General features: G+C 43.1%; 1 protein-coding gene across 1 annotated transcript in view; it reads left to right on the top strand.

Moving 5' to 3' along the window:
- Positions 1 to 20,712, top strand: part of bcar1 (BCAR1 scaffold protein, Cas family member) — an 88,299-nt gene that overhangs the window by 15,846 nt on the left and 51,741 nt on the right. The window lies entirely within an intron of this gene.

The following is a 20,712-nucleotide window of genomic DNA, read 5'->3' as shown; positions in this document are numbered from 1 at the left end:
CCAGACATGTATGTTGTAAATGACCACCTTTTATTTACCTTTGTATTACCATCTTTTTTTTTTTTTTTTTTACCTTTTCTGATTTTGTACTTGAAAATGTCTTCTTTTTTTACTGTTCGTGAAAAGATTAAATAATTTGAATAATATTTTCAGTGAATAAGTTTGAATAGCAGCAGTTTAATGTGTCTGCGATGTTTTCACATTGAAGTATGTTCACTCTCTGCTTTTAGAGAGACCTTAGGTAACGCACATGAGCAGAGGTGTCCCTGCAGAGACTGACTCTAAAGGTGCACCATTAACACATAGCTAGTAAAACAGTGGTGGAGGAAGTCCTCAGATCCTTTACTTAAGTAAAAGTACCAGTATAGTAATGTTAAAATACTGCATTATAAGTAAAAGTCCTGCATCAAAGATCATACTTAAATAAAAGCACACAAGTATTGCAGCAAATTGTAGTGAGTATGCTGCTATATAAATAAACTAAAGTTAAAAAAAAATATATTATTATTAAAATAAACATCCTGATTTGATCTCTCTTTTCCCTCCACTGGCCAGTAGATCAGAGTTTTACTGGCCCCTTGTATATTTTTACTTAGAATAAACCCATCCATCTGTTAATTTACTATCGTACAAGCAATAAAGACTTAAATAGGAATGTTTGATTTCATTCCTGTTAATACGTTCAGTGAGAACTGTGGATCTGTGCCTGCAGGCTCGCTCAGTACTGGGTGTATTTAACGGGCAGCGCTGTTGCCTCAGGAAAAGGTAGTTGTGGGTCTGCTGGCTGGACAGGGCCTCTCTGTGTGCGGTTTGCATGTTCTCCTCGTGCCTGTGTGGGGTTTCCTCCAGGTACGCCCCACAAGGTTGAGTTGCAGGTCAGGTTCGCTGGCGACTCTAAATTACCTGTAGGTGTGAATGGTTTGTCTCCATATGTCAGCCCTGTGATAGATTGGCGAGGGTGTAGGATTAGCTCCTCCCCCTACCCACAGCTCACCTAGAAGCTCAGCTGTCATCTGCTGCAGTTTGAAGACTGCGTCTGTAATTGTGGATAATAACAACTATTTCAGGCGAAGAGCGAAAGTCCTCACAGTCCTCAGTGCAGAGTGATGCTGTAGCTGTGGTGCACCTTAGATGAAAACAGCTCCTATACCTCACTGCCACATCTGAAGCCAGTGAGGCAGCTGGCAAACAGAAGCTGCTCCTGTGGGACTCAGTGGTCCAGAGACCCATGTTCCAGCTCCCAGCTCCCAGCTCCCAGCTGACTGTGGGAGTGTGTGTGGAACACATGTGGACTGTTGAGCCCTGCTGTCTGTGCTGCACACACACAGGCATGCAGCCAGCTGTCCTACTACTGTCTGGGTCTGTCTGTCTGTGTCTGTCTGTCTGTCAGTACGCTGTGTCGGTACTCTGTCTGTCAGTCTGTCTGTCAGTCAGTCTGTCTGTGTCTGTCTGTCAGTCTGTCTGTCAGTCAGTCTGTCTGTGTCTGTCTGTCAGTCTGTCTGTCAGTCTGTCTGTCAGTCTGTCTGTCTGTGTCTGTCTGTCAGTCTGTCTGTCAGTCTGTCTGTCAGTCTGTCTGTCAGTCTGTCTGTCTGTGTCTGTCTGTCAGTCTGTCTGTCAGTCTGTCTGTCTGTGTCTGTCTGTCTGTCAGTCTGTCTGTCAGTCTGTCTGTCAGTCTGTCTGTCTGTGTCTGTCTGTCTGTCAGTCTGTCTGTCAGTCAGTCTGTCTGTGTCTGTCTGTCTGTCAGTCTGTCTGTCAGTCTGTCTGTCAGTCTGTCTGTCTGTGTCTGTCTGTCAGTCTGTCTGTCAGTCTGTCTGTCTGTGTCTGTCAGTACGCTGTGTCGGTACTCTGTCTGTCAGTCTGTCTGTCTGTGTCTGTCTGTCAGTACGCTGTGTCGGTACTCTGTCTGTCAGTACTCTGTGTCGGTACTCTGTCTGTCAGTCTGTCTGTCAGTCTGTCTGTCAGTCTGTCTGTCTGTGTCTGTCTGTCAGTCTGTCTGTCAGTCTGTCTGTCTGTGTCTGTCAGTACGCTGTGTCGGTACTCTGTCTGTCAGTACTCTGTGTCGGTACTCTGTCTGTCAGTCTGTCTGTCAGTCTGTCTGTCAGTCTGTCTGTCAGTCTGTCTGTCAGTCTGTCTGTCTGTGTCTGTCTGTCAGTACGCTGTGTCGGTACTCTGTCTGTCAGTCTGTCTGTCTGTCTGTGTCTGTCTGTCAGTACGCTGTGTCGGTACTCTGTCTGTCTGTAAATCACTTCAGCACAAGAAAACCTGCAGGAGCAGGTAAAGACTGGTTTCAGATCAATTAAAAGGTTAACATTTTCTAAAAGGTGGGATAACATTGTCCATCGTTCTAATCACAGATACAGGTTGACTAAATTTCTGTGTATTGTTTTGTTTATACAGTGTTAATGTCAGTGTTTCTCTCTATTGAATTTACCCTTGATTCCATGTGAGTAATGAGGTGAATTAAGAGGTGGTTATCTTTCTTAACTTAAGTAAGAATAGTCAACATGAGCCACTAACATAAGAAAATGTAAAGAACTGTGTTCGCATGTGAGGCACAACATTTATACTCAGAATTCACTTATTTTAACCCTTTTACCAAAATGATTCAAAGGAAAGGGAGGTTTTACTTCATGGGGGGGGTGGAGTTAATCAGTTATCACTCATGATGTCACTGCCAGGTCACATGACACTCAAACCAGAGTTAAATTAAGTTAAGATGCAGTGAGATTTGTAAAATTCTCATCAACTAGAAATGTAATCGGGCTCAATAAAGCAACTCACATCTTACGTCCACGCTGAGCTCACATCCTGTGATGAAGGGTCAGAGGTCACAAAACAACAAGCGCTGGACTGAAATATGAATGAACTAAGAATTGAAATAATTGTTAGTTGCAGCTTTAGAAATATGAGAGAGAGAGAGAGAGAAAGAGAGAGAGAGGTGTTAAAGAAGCTGAGCTGCCGACAAGAAATGTCTGTCTCCTGTTCAAACATCCAGTGAGACGTCTCTGTCACATGTCTAATTATGAAACATCAAAATATCTGCCTGAAGGTGTGGACGTCGTTTGATGTTGCTATATTTGACATTACACCCAGAAAGCACATGATAATCTAAGGACGAGCAGCCACAGGGAGTCAGTCTCATTTTACCTGTCTAACAGTGTGTGTTCTTCTCAGCACCCCCACCTCTATCTCTCTGTCAAAAGCAATCTGTCCATCTCTCGTCACCTCCCTGTAAATAGTGCCCTCACTTCCTGCTTCTCATTTCCTCTACCCCAATTCCCAGCATCCCTCTCTCATTTGCTCTCATCCCTTCAGTCCTCTCTGTATCCCCATCATCCATCCAGCCCTCCACATCTTTCTACTGCAGCACTCTTTATCCCACACATACTCCATCTATTCCTCCCCTCCCACCCTGTCTCAATTCAATCATACACACACACACACACACACACACACACACACACACACACACACACACACACACACACACTGCTCAGTGGTGTGGAATGGCCTTTGTGAGGAGTAAATTGCTTGGCCTCTCGGTTCACAACCAATTCACAGGATGGCAGCTGGACAGATTAAACACACAGCTCCCAGAGAGAGAGAGAGCGAGAGAGAGCGCGTGTGTGTGTGCGTGTGTGCGTACATGACTGACCACCCAAGTTGCAGTCCCCTTAATGTCTGTTTGTGTGTGTGTACTTCCATTACTAGAAAGTGAGCAGCAACATTAAGAGAGGATGGAGATGGGAGTCCCTCCAACTCATTAAGAAAGTGCAGCAGAAACTCATTTTCACCCAGATTGTTCCATTAATGATATTTTTCATCTGATTTATCCATAATCAGTAATAGTTTTCACAAAAAGCTGCTGATATTCTGTATTGTACAGAACCAAACCAGCGATGAATGTGTCTACAAATGTACAATGTGTCTTTAAAGAAACTTCTCCTGCTATTTCCCTGTGTGTCTGAATGTCTGGACATGTCCCTGCTGCTGGACACTGAGTACAGCTCTACAGCTCACCTACAGTAAACACTTGAGGAGACAGCGTGATATCCTAATACACAAAACACCTTAAGGTTTCATTTCTCTTTAGCTGAGGGAGTTACTTAAGGGTGTTGCCCAGATTGTCTTAAAAGGTTCATTTTCTTTAGTCATTGCCATAAACTTGATCATGTTGCAGTTAAGACAGAGTCAGAGGTACTTTTAGTTTTGTTCCTTACTTTGGTCACTGAGATCTTTTATGCAGCAGCTTAACTGACTTAAGTGATTCCTTAAGTATAAGACCAAGATAAGGGGAAAACCTTAAATACTTAAGTGAACATTTTAAGGAAACCTTAAGGAGAAGACTTAAGGGTTTTTTGTGCGACTGGCTCCTGAGCGTCAGCAGACTGAGACGTGTGATAAGAATGGATACTGGTCTGTAGCGTTGGTCCAGTGTTCATTTTACTCACACATCAGTCTTATGTTAGTCAGTCTGGTTCACAAAAAAAGACTCATTTTTAGCCAGATACATTAGACACCTTACCTTAATGTTACCATGGTATGGGGCGTCGTGTGGCGTAGTGGTCTAAGCAGGCGACCAAGCAATTTACCCAGAATTCATTGTACCACAGTCCGGCTCAAGATAGTCAAGAACTAAACTGCTTTGTGCAACAGATGAATTTAGACTCAGACTATTTGTTTTCTCTAAGACACAGTCACAGTCTGTCTTTGTGAAACCAGCACCTTGTAGTCTAATCCAGTTCAGTCTAAATTTGATCAACTAAAATGTTCAGTGAACTCACACTCGTTTCAGTGGTTGAGGCTGATCTTCTGTGCAGGTTGAAGGTGTGTGGAGCTTTGTTCTTGTTGAGGTCACTGATCTGTGTGTTCTTTATGAAGCTGCAGCTCGTCCTGCTGAACAGCTGCACCTAAAACCACTGGAGGAAAATGGAAAGGTCTATTAGGTGGATAGTAATTCATGTAAACTTCTGGCAGTATGCATGGAGACTGGAGACTGGAATTTGCAATAAGTAATTATTAATATGTCTGGCAGTGTTAGGTCACTGTTTTATTGTCAGCTGGATCTCTACTCTTTGTGTTGACATAGAATTTACTATTTAATATATTGATGTTGTAACATGGAAGGGCAGATACAGTAACAGATGGTTTTATGCGCTGTGTGTGCAGACCCCTCAGTGAGCCTGGCTACAGGAAGCTGTGAGATGAAGGGCGGTGGAGACGACATCAGAGTTTCTGCTGAGTGAAGCTTTTAACACAGAGATTTTCTGCTGACTGCTCCAGTAAGAGCAGAGCACATCAGCTTCAGATGGTACATTCATTAGGATGTGTGTGAGTGTGTGTCTGGGTGTGTGTGTGTGTGTGTGTGTGTGTGTGTGTGTGTGTGTGTGTGTGTGTGTGTGTGTGTGTGTGTGTGTGTGTATGTGTGTGTGTGTGTGTGTGTGTGTGTGTGTGTGAGTCCTGTATGTGCATAACAATGGACAGTGAGAGAGAGGAAGACATAAAAAGAGGGTGTATGTGTCTGTGCTGATAGAATGACGATTTAGAGAAAATGCACTGAGTCAGCGTGTTGGCGCACACACACACACACACACACACACACACACACACACACACACACACACACACACACAGTCAATCACCATTTTCAGGTCGAATGATAAAACATAGGCTAGTTTTATCAACCTCTGAGGCTGAAACATGAAGCCAACACTGAAGCACCAAAAGCTGCAGTTCCTCTAATGACCACTAGAGTCTGCCTCCAACAGTGAGTCAGTCCCTATAGACTCCCATGTTAAAATGTTTACAGCCTGGTACAAAAACTTTTTGGTCTCTAAAGCTGATTTCCTCCTTCATGACAACTGTTTATATAACTCACCTGTTTACATTTTATTGAGGCTTAAAGTTATGTAGAATTGAGGGCGTGGCCTCTTTCAGTGACAGGTGAATGAGTGTATGCTTGTCACAATCCGGTATGCACCGAAGTCTCAGCTCCAAACACGCCCCTCCTCTTTGACCATTTTTTGATTAGCTGGGAGTTAGGGGCGGAGTCAGAAACTGCCAAGATGGCGACTGTAGCACAGCTCACTCTGAGCTTCAAAACCGCTCTTCAGAAACCTGTGGGTGATGTCACACAGGCTACATCCATCTTTATTTACAGTAAAAAAAAACTGTACAGTACTGTGTTGTGTGATAACATATTTGAACAGAATATTGTCAGAACATTTAGAAGTTGTTGTCAGAGATGTGCATGGTGAATATTAACCTGTAGGTTTGTAACCAGCTGACCAGATTTTCAGATGATCAGATTCATAATCTCAGAACTGAACTGCCACCTTTTAAGGTTTAGGGTTAATGTGATGTTAACTACAGTCATGTCATTATTACTGTCAGTTAACTCTGGTCCCAGTCTATAGTATTCATTGTAACATTTGGTTTTTACAGAAACTGAAGGTGAGTAGTCTCATTCTCTTGAGGAAAAAAATGTATGATTAATAGATAAAGATAAAGTCTAAAGGTCAAATTCTCTGCATCTGTGTGACAAGGTCTGTGACTGTACGTCTGTGTGTGTTAGTATAAACTGAAGTGGGTTTAACAGTATCTGGCCTTTAGTCCATGTGTACAGTCAGTACAAGACAGTATCACATGCACCACAGACAGTGGAAATGACACACTGTCTCTGCCAGTTATCTAGACTTTGTACTTTTATTGTTTGTAATTTGAAAAAGAGGGAGGAAGAGCACATAACTAACAGTAGCCTGGTGGCAGTTATATGTGATTTGCAGTTGAATGCATGTGTTGAACATGTGAAGTGGTCCAACATGGTGTCCGGTTGCTCCTCGAGCTCCTGACTTAAAAAATTATTATTCAATAATCTGCACATGCAAATACTAAAACAGTTTTCTTACAATGATAATATAATATTAACTTTTCATACAAGCGTCGTAGCTTAAAAGGTTTTACAAAAAAATCAGATATTACAATGAAATAAAGGCAAATGAAAGGACAATGAAATGAACAGAAATACAGTAGATGATAAAATGTGTAAATGAAAATAAAAGCAAGAACCAGTAAGAATAGATAAATATGAGAGGATTAATTAAAAGCCAGTTTTAAAAACCTTCACTGATCCTGAGTCTCTTACAGCTCTTGGCAGGTATTCAATAGCTTTGGAGCGTAGTAAGAAAAAAAGAAAGAGATAGCCAGTCGCACAGAGCTAGCAGAGATAACAGTGTATTTCTGCACTGAGGCTTTGTTTCATACTCACTCCTGCTCCTGCTCATAGAATCTGACCCTTTGCTATTTTTACAGTCATAACACAACTGTTCTATTTTTAACTACGACTGCAGCTCCCATGAGACATGTTTCAGTTGCTGGTGATGTGAAGGAGCTTTTGGTTGGTGCTGGAACAAAGACGATCTGTCACAGTCTGAACGACTTCCTCACTGTTACCAGGCTTTAGCTTTTAGCTGCATCAAATTCCCTTCCATGTTCTGGTAGACTCATACATAACGATGTAGATCTAATGGGTGTGCGGAGTTATTGTAGCTCCTCTTTTATTGTGTCACAGCATGCAGGGTTGTGTGAAAGTGGCTTAAAATTGGAATGGAGATTTGAAAGGAAATGGAGTGGTGGTTTCAGTAGCTGATGTATCCACTAGCAGAGAGGAGCGTTTCCTTATCAAGCTGCTGGGATCTGTCAGAAGGCCCCGCTGGGAGGCAGTCAGTGTGCTCAGATCACAACACACAGGAAACGCAGCATTCCTTCGGCCAGACAGAGGGGGAAGTGGGACGCAAGCCAGACTGCAGTGTGTGTGTGTGTGTGTGTGTGTGTGTGTGTGTGTGTGTGTGTGTGTGTGTGTGTGTGTGTGTGTGCGCAGAGAGAGGTGAAGAGAAGCAGTAAGACAGGCCAGACTCTGCACCGCCTCTACTGTGTGTGTGTGTGTGTGTGTGTGTGTGTGTATGTGTGTTTGGTTCTGTGTATTTGTACATCTATCTAACACATTCTTGACCGCGCTGGAGGAGAGTAACAGTGAAATTAGGTCAGGATTATTCCAGCTCACATTACACTCGTCTCCCAGGCCTTATGTAAGAGGAGGCCGGCTTCCTCACACTGTTAGAACTTCTAAAATAAATAAGTCCTCTGCTCCGTTTATACTGTAGCTGTAGACGCTGCCTCCTCAGACAGTGGTGGAGGGCTGGAGCATCATCACTGATGTCTGATTCCGTATCTCATCAGCCACTGGACCAGATGTCATGACATTTAGTACAGATATTCATGTTCCCCGGGCAACCCCTGACCTTCCCAGGTCAAAATGTCATCTCTGCTCACAGGCTGGATTTCCATTAGAAATGTGGATGTTCATGGTCCCCAGAGGATGAAGATTATCGACTTTGATGATCATGTGGCCTTTACTGTTGCACATCTTAGATGCAAGATATACACAGTATGAGTTCTGCACATCTCATTAACGGTTTCAGGGGACGACTGTTTCCCAGGCAACAATTCTGTGTGACTGTGTGGTGATTTTCATATTGTGGCCATGGTTTGGAATTGCAGGATTGGCAACATTTGCATCACCACCTGGGAACAACATTTGTCTGTGTCCCCTGATGAATCTCAGTCCAGTGTTCCCTCTCTTTTAGCTCTGTGTCTGGTCTCCACCAGCTTCTGAGGGAAACATCTGGCTCTTCAGCTGCTATTCCCCACTATGTTCACCAGCTGCTCGCTGACTTGAGTCTGTCGGCTGTTTGCTGCTCAGCAGTCGTGGACAGAGGCTTCATCAGAACTGAAAACAGGACTGATGTGACTGAGAGGGCCGAAGAGAGGTGAAAGACACTAAACGGCTCTGCAGAGCTGCTGATCATTCTGTGTGGGTTCATCAGTCATTGTATAATTCCTTGTTCACATAAGAATATTGATCAGTGCAGCTTGGAGGAGAGTAATATTACTGTAAAGGTCAGAATCTGTTACTATAGTGACACCCTGCAATAGTCACGTCACCTCCTCCACTTCTTGACCCGCTCTTTTTCCTCTTTGATTCAGTTCACTGCCATGAGACCACAGCAACCTGCTGAAACCATAAAGTGTTACATGCAGTAAAAAGCTAATAGCAGCCTAATTGTATTATAATGTTCAATGAATGGTTACAGCTTCCCTGTTTGTAGCTTGGATGACTGAATATCTGGATATAAGTGAGTCTTGAGATGACACGGTTCTTCAGTCGCTCCTCTCTCCCTCTGGTCCACTGGAATAATGTAGGTCAGTCATGTTACTGTGCCTCATCCAGGCTGACATGTTGTTTACTCCTCTCTCTCTCTCTCTCTCTCTCTCTCTCTCTCTCTCTCTCTCTCTCTCTCTCTCTCTCTTTCTTCCTTCCCTCACTGCTTCTACATTTTAGCTTGTAGAGACGCAAAAGTAACAAATTACATTTAAATTAAAGAATTAAAGGATTAAGTACTTGTTGGGCTGAATGCAGCTGTTTATCACATACAATACCATGAGTTCTAATTCAGTGATGGTTGTCTGTTTCCATGGTTACAGGGTGAAACAGGAGGTGATAGAAGATAATACCAAAAATATTTAATTAAATGTAAAGAAACATAGGTTGAAAAATATCAGGGCCCAGCTAACTATGTTCACTGACTCAGTGGCAACAGTATACGTCCTGTTTACATCATCCAAAGCATGATGGGATTTCTGGTGCAAAAGTGTCCAACTAATTAGAAAATAAAAAACTTAGGAGCAACTGAGCTGTGAAAATGAGATATGTTTGCCTGAAGTCACTAACCCTAACCCAAGTTAGAGAAAAATTCCTGGATCCGTCCCTTTAACTGGATCCGCCGTATACGCTGCGAAGTTCATGCCGTTTTTTCATGTTAAACTAGAGAATCAGAGAATCAGCGCTTTCTAACAAGCTCCTGTTTGTCCGTGTGACTCACTTTGTTCAGTCGATAAACTAATATATAAAGTTAGAAAAGATTTGGACAGTCTTACCGTTTGTCTGGAGACAAAGACTCACATCACCGAACTGGACGCTCCTACTGACTCCAGTGAGTGCTGTCACAGCCAATCAGAGTGTCTGATTGAGAGGCGTGGCTGTATGGATGCTGGACGGATGGCACCACCACTGTATTATTCTGAGTTCACTGTAGTGGCAGAAAACAGACAGAAGGATGTGAGCAGTCAGATATATGAGCAGAACTCATGACCAGAGAGAAACTTCAAATCACCTCTAGAACAATCACAACATGTGAGCAGGTTGTCTTTAGTTATTATGGTTTACAGCGGCCATCTTTAAAATAAGGAAAAGTTTCTTGTTTTTTTTTTATTAACCTCTATTATACGTATATAATTAGCTGTCTTTATTCAGTGACATATATAATAAGCTGAGGTGCTGAGCAGCAGTCAAACTTTTACAAATGACAAAAAGTCTTACTGTACGTCTCAGAGGTTTTAACTGGATCTGCAGCAAATGTAATGTGTTCTTCCCTGGCCCATGTTCTCCCTCCACCAAGTTTGGTGCAGAACGATTCGATGCTTTTTTGTGTAATCCTGCCGACAATCAAACAAATAAACAAACAAACAAACAAATAAACAAATAAACAAACAAACCATCTAGGTGAGGGTAATAAGCAGTTGCTCGATGGATGGCACCACTGACATGTAAATTGATGGCATCTCTGAATCTGTAAATAAATGGAGTGAAAACCAAACAAACCAGCCAGAAGATCCAAAGGATTATAATCATAAAACTTTATCCCAGCATGAATGTGCTCATGAGAATTTTTCATTTTTTTGATGTTTCACCTTTGACCTGTGATGTTGACACCAGAGGAAAAGGTCAAGATGGTACCAAGCTCATTAGAAATGATCCTTTGGGAATGTATGCCTCAGCCTCTCCTTTAGTTCCTGGTGAATGATCACAAACTGATGATGATGATTAGTAGTATGTTACAGCCTAAAGAGCTCAGGCAGGTTGTGTAGGAGCCCTGATGGTGAAAATCCATCTGTAATCCATCTAAATCTCTTCTAATCCACATATTATGTGGATTAAAGAGCATCTAGTAGGAGCTGCTGATCACGCTGCTGTGGAGGCAGAAGGTCACTGATGGAGCTTTAAAACTCATCAGTCAGTTCTTAATATCAGCTGTGAAGCTGACAGGCAGCAGGGGTGAAGAGTGTGAGATGGTCTTTTCTGCTCTGTTGTCTGAGATCTCTGGTGTTCCAGCGGCTCACAGGAGGAAGAGGAGGAGTGCATGGCCGAGTGTTTTGCTGCTCTATATTAAGGCAGAATGCTAATTAGCCTACTCCACTTCTAATGGCCTATAAAAAGACAGCACAGCCTCTGGAGGACTTTGAGGGACTGATCTGTCCTCCTGCTCTTCCTCTGCAATCTGATGACGTAAATGGATCTGTGTATTTACTGGTGGTTGACAACATGTAGGCTTTATGTAACAGATATGTGGCATTCAAACCATGATTGATTGGTAAACTAGGATCACCTCCTGGTGGTCCTCTGCCTCCTCCACTCAGACTAGTTTCAGGTCACATCCCTGTTTATCCACAGTCAGAGAAAATATCAACCATTGGTTTGAAATTTTTGTCATAATTGTTGTGAAGTCTTGGTTATGGCTAAAAAGTGTCTTCTGAGGTCACTGTGACCTTGACCTTTGACCTTTGACCACCAAAATCTAATCAGTTTGTTCTTGAGTCCAACTGAATGTTTGGGCCAAATTTGAAGAAGGTCCTTCAAGGTGTTGCTGAGATATTGTGTCCACGAGAACGGGACAGACGTACAACCTGAAAACAATATTCCTCCAGCTCTGGCTGTTGCCAGTGCACAGGAATAAAAAAGTGAGTCAAGAAAAATATTCCTGACACCATCACACCATCACACCACCACACCATCACACCATCACACCACCACCAGTCTGGACAGTCACAGACAGACACAGACAGACACACAATAAATGCAGTGAGTTTGCTGCTGTGTCCTCACCGTCATGTCTGCTGAACATATTACAGCTGAACCAGCTGCGCAACCTGTGTGTGTGTGTGTGTGTGTGTGTGTGTGTGTGTGTGTGTGTGTGTGTGTGTGTGTCCTTTTATATGTGTTATCAGCAAATCTAGATCAGTCCAGACCGACTCACTGTCCCTTCAGGCTTGGTTGCGTAGTAACCCCCCTGTGTGTGTGTGTGTGTGTGTGTGTGTGTGTGTGTGTGTGTGTGTGTGTGTCTGCGTCTGCGTGTGTGTGTGTGTGTGAGGGAGGTGAGGCTGGATTTCTAAAGACATTAAGTGAAGGTGAGGCTCTGTCACACACCATCCTCGTCACCATGAAATAATAAATGGTAGAGCAGATAAACATTCACTCTGACACACACACTTTTCCTTCTGCTCACATGTGTGTTGTGTTTTCTGTGGCCCCTCCCTGTCCTCCAGGTGTTCTGTAGAATGTTTGACTGCCTGCAGTGGGCGCCACAGGTGGAGGTAGGTGTCACAGCATGGAGTGGAGCAGTAACACCTGCAGAGACTCTGCAGCAGAGATCACTGTTCAACGCTGGGCCACATTTATCACAGTGTCACTTGATATTAATTCAAGTTAGAACATCTGTAGTGATTCCGCCTTCACACAGCTTTAGCCTGGTTTGAAGCCGTGACTGACGGATGTCAATTTGTCCTGGGGCCAGATGAATAAATGATGTGTACACACAGGAACCATGCGTACACCATTTCCTACAAGTAAACTTCTTTATAAACACAGAGTGTGTCGCCTCACACATTCCTTTGACCATGTGAACACACAGTTTTCCAAAGTGATCCAGGTCACAGTGAAAATACAAAATAAGACGAGAAACGTGATTTAACATAAAATAAAATAAACAACTGCACGGAGCTTCGTTCATTATCATCATTATAAGTTTACACAGCAAGAACAATTTTACATTTCACAAACAGAAATCGTGTTTGAGCGTCAGTGTTTCCTTCAGCATCGTTTAATATCCTGATTATTTATTGTGAGTCATTCTGTAACTGTTTCACACTATTTGAATATTGACTCATCACAGTGTTGGAGCCTGTGGAGCCTCATTAAGACTCTAGTCCCAATACATGAAGTCCAGAGTGAAACAGGACTTTACATTAGAGTGACTGTACCACAGTAAACTGATGCATGCTGGGACCTCAGATATTCTTCTTTCTCGTCTTTCTTCTCTGTGTCTGATCACTTGCGGCACAGACGGTGCTTTTTGGAAATGACGCTCTTGCACATGCGCCCAGTTTCTCAATGAGTGAGATTTCTAAAGCAGAACCATGCGAAGGCACGGCTCCATAATTCTGATGAAAAGAATGGGTATGAATATTTCTGGTTTGTGCGTACACATGGTTGAGTTTTATACACCTGGCCCCTGCTCTGCTGCTGCAGTAGTTTTAGAATCAGTGCAACATGCACTGTTCACTCTTTTACCCAGGTAATTGATGTCACGTTGATTTCTGTCCATCCTGAATGTGTGAAGCTGCACGGAGTGAAACTTAGTTAAACCGCGTCTCCTTATAGGGTCTAGTGATTTATATTTTTGGATGGATATATAAATCAATATAATATAATCAAAGTGTGAAACATTTTCCATCCACACAGTAGACATGGTGTTTTTATAGCAAACATTAAACTGGTTCACACCGTGACTGAACTGCATGGTGTGTTATCAGTGTGTTGCTGAGCAGTGATGTAACCGCTGACACAGACTGATGCGGAACATGAGCTATGTTACATGTTGAACTGTGGTTGTGTATTGTTGCTGTGTGTCTTTACCTTAATGAGCTAATATGTGAACTAATTTATTGATCTGGTGTCTCTCACTTCATAACGACTGAAGCTCTTTCTGTGTTTTTTGTTCTTTTTTGATGTGATGACACTTTTTGATTTTTAGGCTTCAGCAGTTCAGAATATCACACTGATCCAAACACTGAGGACTCAGTGAAATACCAGGCTCCGGTTAAATCCAACACAGCGTGCATGTAGAGGATGAAGACTTTAATGTTCAGTGCTTTTGATGTCAGAGGTTGGATTTCTGGCCTGATGTGGAACTGGAGGGAAGGTCAGAAATATAATGATCCAGCCTTTGGGGACAATGAACAAGGAGCAGATTTTATTACCTTGAGGGGAAGACGCAACTCCAGGGCTGCCAACTTTTCAAAAAGCCTTGGAGTGAGATTTTGTGGGGCCAACCAAAATTTTGCCGTATACACGCCAATTTTTTGTTTGGCCCATTGCCATACAAGCAAAAAACATTTACCGCTTAGCGTACATCAGTGGTTCTCAATGTATTAGCCTTAGGCCCTACTCAGAGTGCACAAATGGAACCAACTGAACCAACAGTAAGACACAAGACACAGCATGGTCCATTTTGTGCTCATGTTGGTTTAATAATTCTGTACTAGTATATCAGTTACAATATGCTTTTTTTCTGGCGTACAATTTATGTTGTGCTTATTCTGAATTCAATTTTAATATAGCTTAAAGGAATAGTTCACCGTAGAAACAAAATTCAGTCATTATGGACTCACGAAAACGTCCATAAAACTACACAAAAACTTTGTAATATTCCTCCATACTGCTCATCCGCGACAATCCAAGTGTCCTGAAGTGGGAACATCCAGAGTTTACTCGCAACGACGTCATTCTGTACATGTTTATAGCCGAAAACGGTGGCTATGGTCAGCTAGCCCGGATGCGCGCAGAGGCAGCTTCTTCATGGCATTTCACTGATAGATCTGTCTCTATAGCTCTGGCACAGACGAAATTCAGCGTGAGAGCGTGTGAAGTGATTCGAATGAGTGTGTCTCACGGCCAATGCGTGAGAGTTGGCAGCCTTGCAACTCAGACCCATGTTATCTGCAGCTTGATCTACATTTTTAAGAGCTTGAGGATCTGATCATCACTAAAGCGTATGTCATGAAGAGCTAATAAAAACAAATGAAATGGTCAAAGTTGTCATATTGACATTTAAGGTGTATTGTTTGATTTCCAAACATCAATCATGCATTGAGTAACATGCAAGAAAACATTCCACCTTAAAAGACGCCTGTAGCTGCCGGTAGCCTCTGAGCTGCTCGGTGAATTAAATGGTTCATTAGTAAAGATGAAAAGACAGAAAACATCCTTTCATTCATCATTCACTCTTCTGACACTTTCTTTATCTGTGAAGCTTTTACACAGAAACATGACAGTTAGTCTGTTACACTGGGACAGCTGGTGCTGCTGGAGATGAAAGCTAGCTTAGCTACGTTTTAATAGCCTAGCCTGTTAGCTTAGCTTGACCTCTGCCTGCATTGCAGCTTTTCCTTTGAATGGATGTTTCCAATGTGGCTTCACTTGCTCGACACAAGTCAGTAAATGAAATCAGTGAAAACACAAACTACTTGTGTTGATTCACCTGCTGCTTAATGCTACGCTAACTACGACCTGCTACATCCAAGGTATGGTCTAATATTACTGAGCTGGATGTTCGTCTGATGCTGCGTCATATTATCAACATGATCAAACTGCTCATAAAGTCAGTCTAACATCTGATCATGTGATCACAGTTGACTGATCTATTCAAACTTGTCACCATAGGAACAGTGGCTACATAACCTTATACGAGACGCAACTTAACGGTGCTGTGTGCCTGCATACATGTACGTCATAGGTGAACTCCAGTTCTACACCTCTGACCATCATATATAAGAAATATAGTGTCATATACTGTATGATCTTCTATCGTTTTTCAATCAAGAATTGTTTTTGAAATCGAATTGAATTCTGAGATTTGCTGAATTGTGCAGAATGTAAGTGTAGGTCACACAATGGTACAAATCCTGATAACGTTATGTGCGGTTCTGCACACCAAACAAGCTGATTGGCTGATCCAAGTTCCTGTGGGAGGGTCAGAACAAAACCGTGTAACAGCAGTTTCATTATACACACGGTAAAAAAGACGACCACCATGAGACTGTCTCTGACCCGACTCTGACGTCTGCAGCAGGAATAAGACAGATGGTATCTGAAGTATCTGATGTGGTACAACAGTAATATGTGTCCCAGTACCAGCAGTACTTTACCTCAGTGCAGGGGAGACTCTCACAACACAGAGAGAGTGGGTGATGGTGTGTGTGTGAGACAGAAAGGTGAATAGGTCTGTGCTCGACACAGCCCACTGACTGTGTGTGATGTTCCCTACAGTGGCTGTCATTTTACTTCACTGTCAAAGAGCTGATTGTGTGACGCAGCAGAGCAAAGTGTCGCCTCCGGCAGGATTCAGATTCCCGTCCGCTGTGTCAGTGTGTGGGAATGTGGAACATGCTCTCTGAAGCTTTTACACACCACTTCAGTATCATCTCTGCCAGATCTGTGCTTTCACATTTTACCTCTCAGAACAAAAAAGTGCTGACATTTGAAAACCAGTCCTCATCACTACCTTCAGAGGTTTAGCTCTGGGTTATAAAGAAGTAGAGCTGCATCAGTCAAACTAGACTAAGAAACCCTCTGTAAAGACAGTGTGAGTTCAGTGTGTGTCTCTCCACAATAGGTGTCCAGTGTTTTGTCTTCTTTATGCTGTGCTGACAGGACGGCATTCATGCCACAGTTTTATGATAATGGCCCAGAGAGCCATGAATGACTGTTACTGTGCAGTGAAAAGGATGCATTCACTCTGTGAACTCCCATATTGCAGCTGCAGATTACAGCTGATAAAAAGACTGTTGACCTTCAGGATGGAGGCATGAGAGACAGGACGAGAGACAAGACGAGAGACAGGACGAGAGACAAGACGAGAGACAGGACGAGAGACAGGACGAGAGACAGGACGAGAGACAAGACGAGAGACGGGACGAGAGACAGGACGAGAGACAAGACGAGAGACGGGACGAGAGACAAGACGAGAGACGGGACGAGAGACGGAACGCGAGACGGGACGAGCGACAAGACGAGAGACAGGACGAGAGACAAGACGAGAGACGGGACAAGAGACGGGACGCGAGACGGGACGAGCGACAAGACGAGAGACGGGACGAGAGACAAGACGAGAGACGGGACGAGAGACGGGACGAGCGACGGGACGCGAGACAAGACGAGAGACAGGACGAAAGACAAGACGAGAGACAAGACGAGAGACAAGACGAGAGACGGGACAAGAGACGGGACGCGAGACGGGACGAGCGACAAGACGAGAGACGGGACGAGAGACAAGACGAGAGACGGGACGAGAGACGGGACGAGCGACGGGACGCGAGACAAGACGAGAGACAGGACGAAAGACAAGACGAGAGACAAGACGAGAGACAAGACGAGAGACAAGACGAGAGACGGGACGAGAGACGGGACGAGCGACGGGACGCGAGACAAGACGAGAGACAGGACGAAAGACAAGACGAGAGACAAGACGAGAGACAAGACGAGAGACAAGACGAGAGACGGGACGAGAGACAAGACGAGAGACAAGACGAGAGACGGGACGAGAGACAGGATGCGAGACGGGACAAGAGACAAGACGAGAGACATGGTGAGAGACATGGCGAGAGACAGGACGAGAGACATGGAGAGAGACAAGACGAGAGACAGGACGAGAGATATGGCGAGAGACAGGATGCGAGACGGGACGAGACACAGGATGAGAGACAGGGTGAGAGACAGGATGCGAGACAGGACGAGAGACACAACTGGACTAAAGGTTTCTGTTATGATTCACATTAGTGTTTAGTTTGATTTCAGTGTGTGTGTGTGTTTGTGTGTGTTAGCAACCAGTCACATAATTTTTTGTGCCTGACCTTTGACCTCAGTCAAGATGACATCACACTCACAGATGGACAAAACCCCCTTCTCTCTCTCTCTCTATGTAAGTGTGTGTGTGCGTGTGTGTGTGTGTGTGTGTGTGTGTGCGTGCGTGCGCCACTTTCAGCAGGAAGTCTCTCTGAACACATTCTCTCATCTTTACTGTTGTACCCACCAGTTCCCACAATGCTGTTTTGGCCACTTGTCTTTTATAATTAAAATTTTTTAATTACTTTTATAAAAAATAGTAATTAAACACAAAAGCACTAAAATTAACAAAGCAAGTCCTTATACAGCAGCTTCTACAGCACCATTCAGACACAAGGCAATTCAAAGTGCTGTACAGAGGTGTGGAAATAGATTAAAAACAGAACAGTAAGATGACATTAAAATATCATTTAAAAACACTACAAACAAATTGAAATAAAAATAAAAATATTTGAATAAGTCATAACGTCGGGTAGGAAACTTAGAACACCATTTTCAAAGAAATGCTGTTGTGATGAAAGACATTAACAACAAGCAAGTGCACAAGATTAAAAAGAAGTTATGTAAGTGATTTGTTGGTGAGCTGCAGTAAACAGTGATGTCTTAAGCCCTGATTTAAATGAGCTGCCCTCAGTCATGTATATGAATGTAGAGGAAGGAGGGTGTGACATATATCTAATGCTCCTTATTATCAGTTTGTATCACTGCTCCTGCATCAGCGCTGGTTTTAGACAGTGAAGAGAAAATGGAGAGAAAATTCAAATTAGCTGCTGATCACAAACTGTAGCAGGAGCCGCCCTCCCAGCCATGATAGCACACACACACACACACACACACACACACACACACTGTCTGCTCTCCTGAGTACATTAGCTGGATTCCCAAACAGGACCCAACAATACAATCCTGGTATTAAAAATCACTGAGTCAACGCACACAATCACAGGAAATGAATTTTATATCTGGACACATACCAATCCTATTATGCCTCTGAGCCCGAGTGTGCTGAGCTGTTTTGTGTCAATACAATGATCCTTTTGTCCCGGCGCTGCTGCTGCTCGAGGAGAATTAGAAATCACCACCCGACAAGTGTTTGGCCTGACGCATTAGCACCAAATGTCACAGTCATTACAGGTCCTGTTTAAAACCAGTCCCCAATTCCTCACAGTTGGTGGAAACCTTGTTTTTTAGGTGTTATTCAAAGGGTTGTATGATGATAATGATGATGATGAGGATGATGGTGATGATAGATGGTATAGAAAGCATGAACATCAGAAAAATTTGATGAACAAGGATTTCAACCAAGAGCAGCCATTTGAATTTTGTGCTCAGGGAGGAGAGAGATCGCTTGCTGCTATAATAAGCAGCCAAAATGATGAACACACACACACACACACACACACACGCACACACGCTCCAAGCTCATCAATTAATATGCTTCAGCCGCTGGACCAGAGTCGAGAGCTGACAGGGGTTAATGAAGTTATTAACCATGTGTGTGGAGAGAGGATGGAGGGAGAGTGAAGTGATGGAGGAGGGGGGGGCGGGGCAGATCCACCGTCACTCATCTGACTGAGATTTTAACCTCCTCTGGATGAAGAAGAAGAGTTATTTTAGTTCAGACAACCATCTCACAGCTGCTGTGTGTAAGATCTGACAGTGTGTGTGACACACACTCATGTCAGCAACACACTGACTGAACATAGATAAACCTAATGTCACACGTCATTGTACATCATTATTGAAATATGTCATTTGATGCAGTAAATTATTAATGAGTCCCTGATTCACGCTATTGTAAATGACTGTGTGTCTCAATGATAATACATTACATAAGTTATGGTTCAGATATGCTAATTATAGCTTTGCCTAAATTAGGGCTGAACAATATGCAAATTAGATAAAGATAAAACTTAATTGTCAATTAGATTTTCATAAAGTTCGTAAAATTTGTCTTTGACAACCTGGCAACAGTAAAAACATGAATATATATATAATATACACACAATACACAAAAATACATTTTCAGCAGCAGCATCATTATTATAGACATTATTATTATCATTCATAATGGGGGCTGGTGTTTCAGGTACAGGTGACATGATGAAATATAAACCATGAAGTTCAGTTTGAAAGTTATCGCTGCACAGCGGTTTATTACACTGTGAGACATTATGTTACAGCTCTGGACAGTTCATATCCAGAGTTTTATATTCAGGGAAACAGCAGAATGATCCTGTTAACACAGTCATCTACCAGGACTGTGAGCCCGGATGAGCTTGATTTGCCTAGTCAGATGACATCATACTGTGTAGTAGGAGGAGCTGAGCCAGGTTTAACTTCTTGGCTGGAGCCTTCCAACTGCATCGATGCAGTGGTCTCACTGACATTAATAAGGATGTTGAATTTTTACGGCTCCGTGCTGGCGACAGTCACATCTGGAGGTGTACATGCGTCCGTCCGTCCCGTCTCAGTTGCACCTTGACAGAACTTCTTCAAATTTGGTACAAACACTCACTTAGACTTAAGGATGAACTGATTAGATTTTGGTGGTCAAAGGTCAAAGGTCCTCATAAACACTTTTTAGCCATTACTCAAGGCTTCAAACAGCAACTATGACAAAATTTCACACAAATGGTTGATATTTTCTATGACTCTGGATAAACAGGGATGTAACCTGAAACTATTCTGAGAGGAGGAGGCAGAGAAACCACGAGGAGGTCATTCTAGTTTGATTGCAGTGTTGATGTCGGTCTCAACGTTGCCGTAGTCAGACACATGATAATCAGTACGGTAACATGAAGAAAAATCCAAAAATATTTTTTCTCCAGGAGAATTGTGGTTGGACAAACCGACAGCCGGGGTTCTCATTTACATCAGAGTGAGATTTCTGCAGAAAGCCAACATACTTAAAC

The sequence above is a fragment of the Seriola aureovittata genome, chromosome 10, assembly GCF_021018895.1.
Source record: "Seriola aureovittata isolate HTS-2021-v1 ecotype China chromosome 10, ASM2101889v1, whole genome shotgun sequence".
NCBI lineage: Eukaryota > Metazoa > Chordata > Actinopteri > Carangiformes > Carangidae > Seriola > Seriola aureovittata.
The sequence above is the reverse complement of the archived record's forward strand: the minus strand, read 5'-3'. Positions and strand labels throughout refer to the sequence as shown.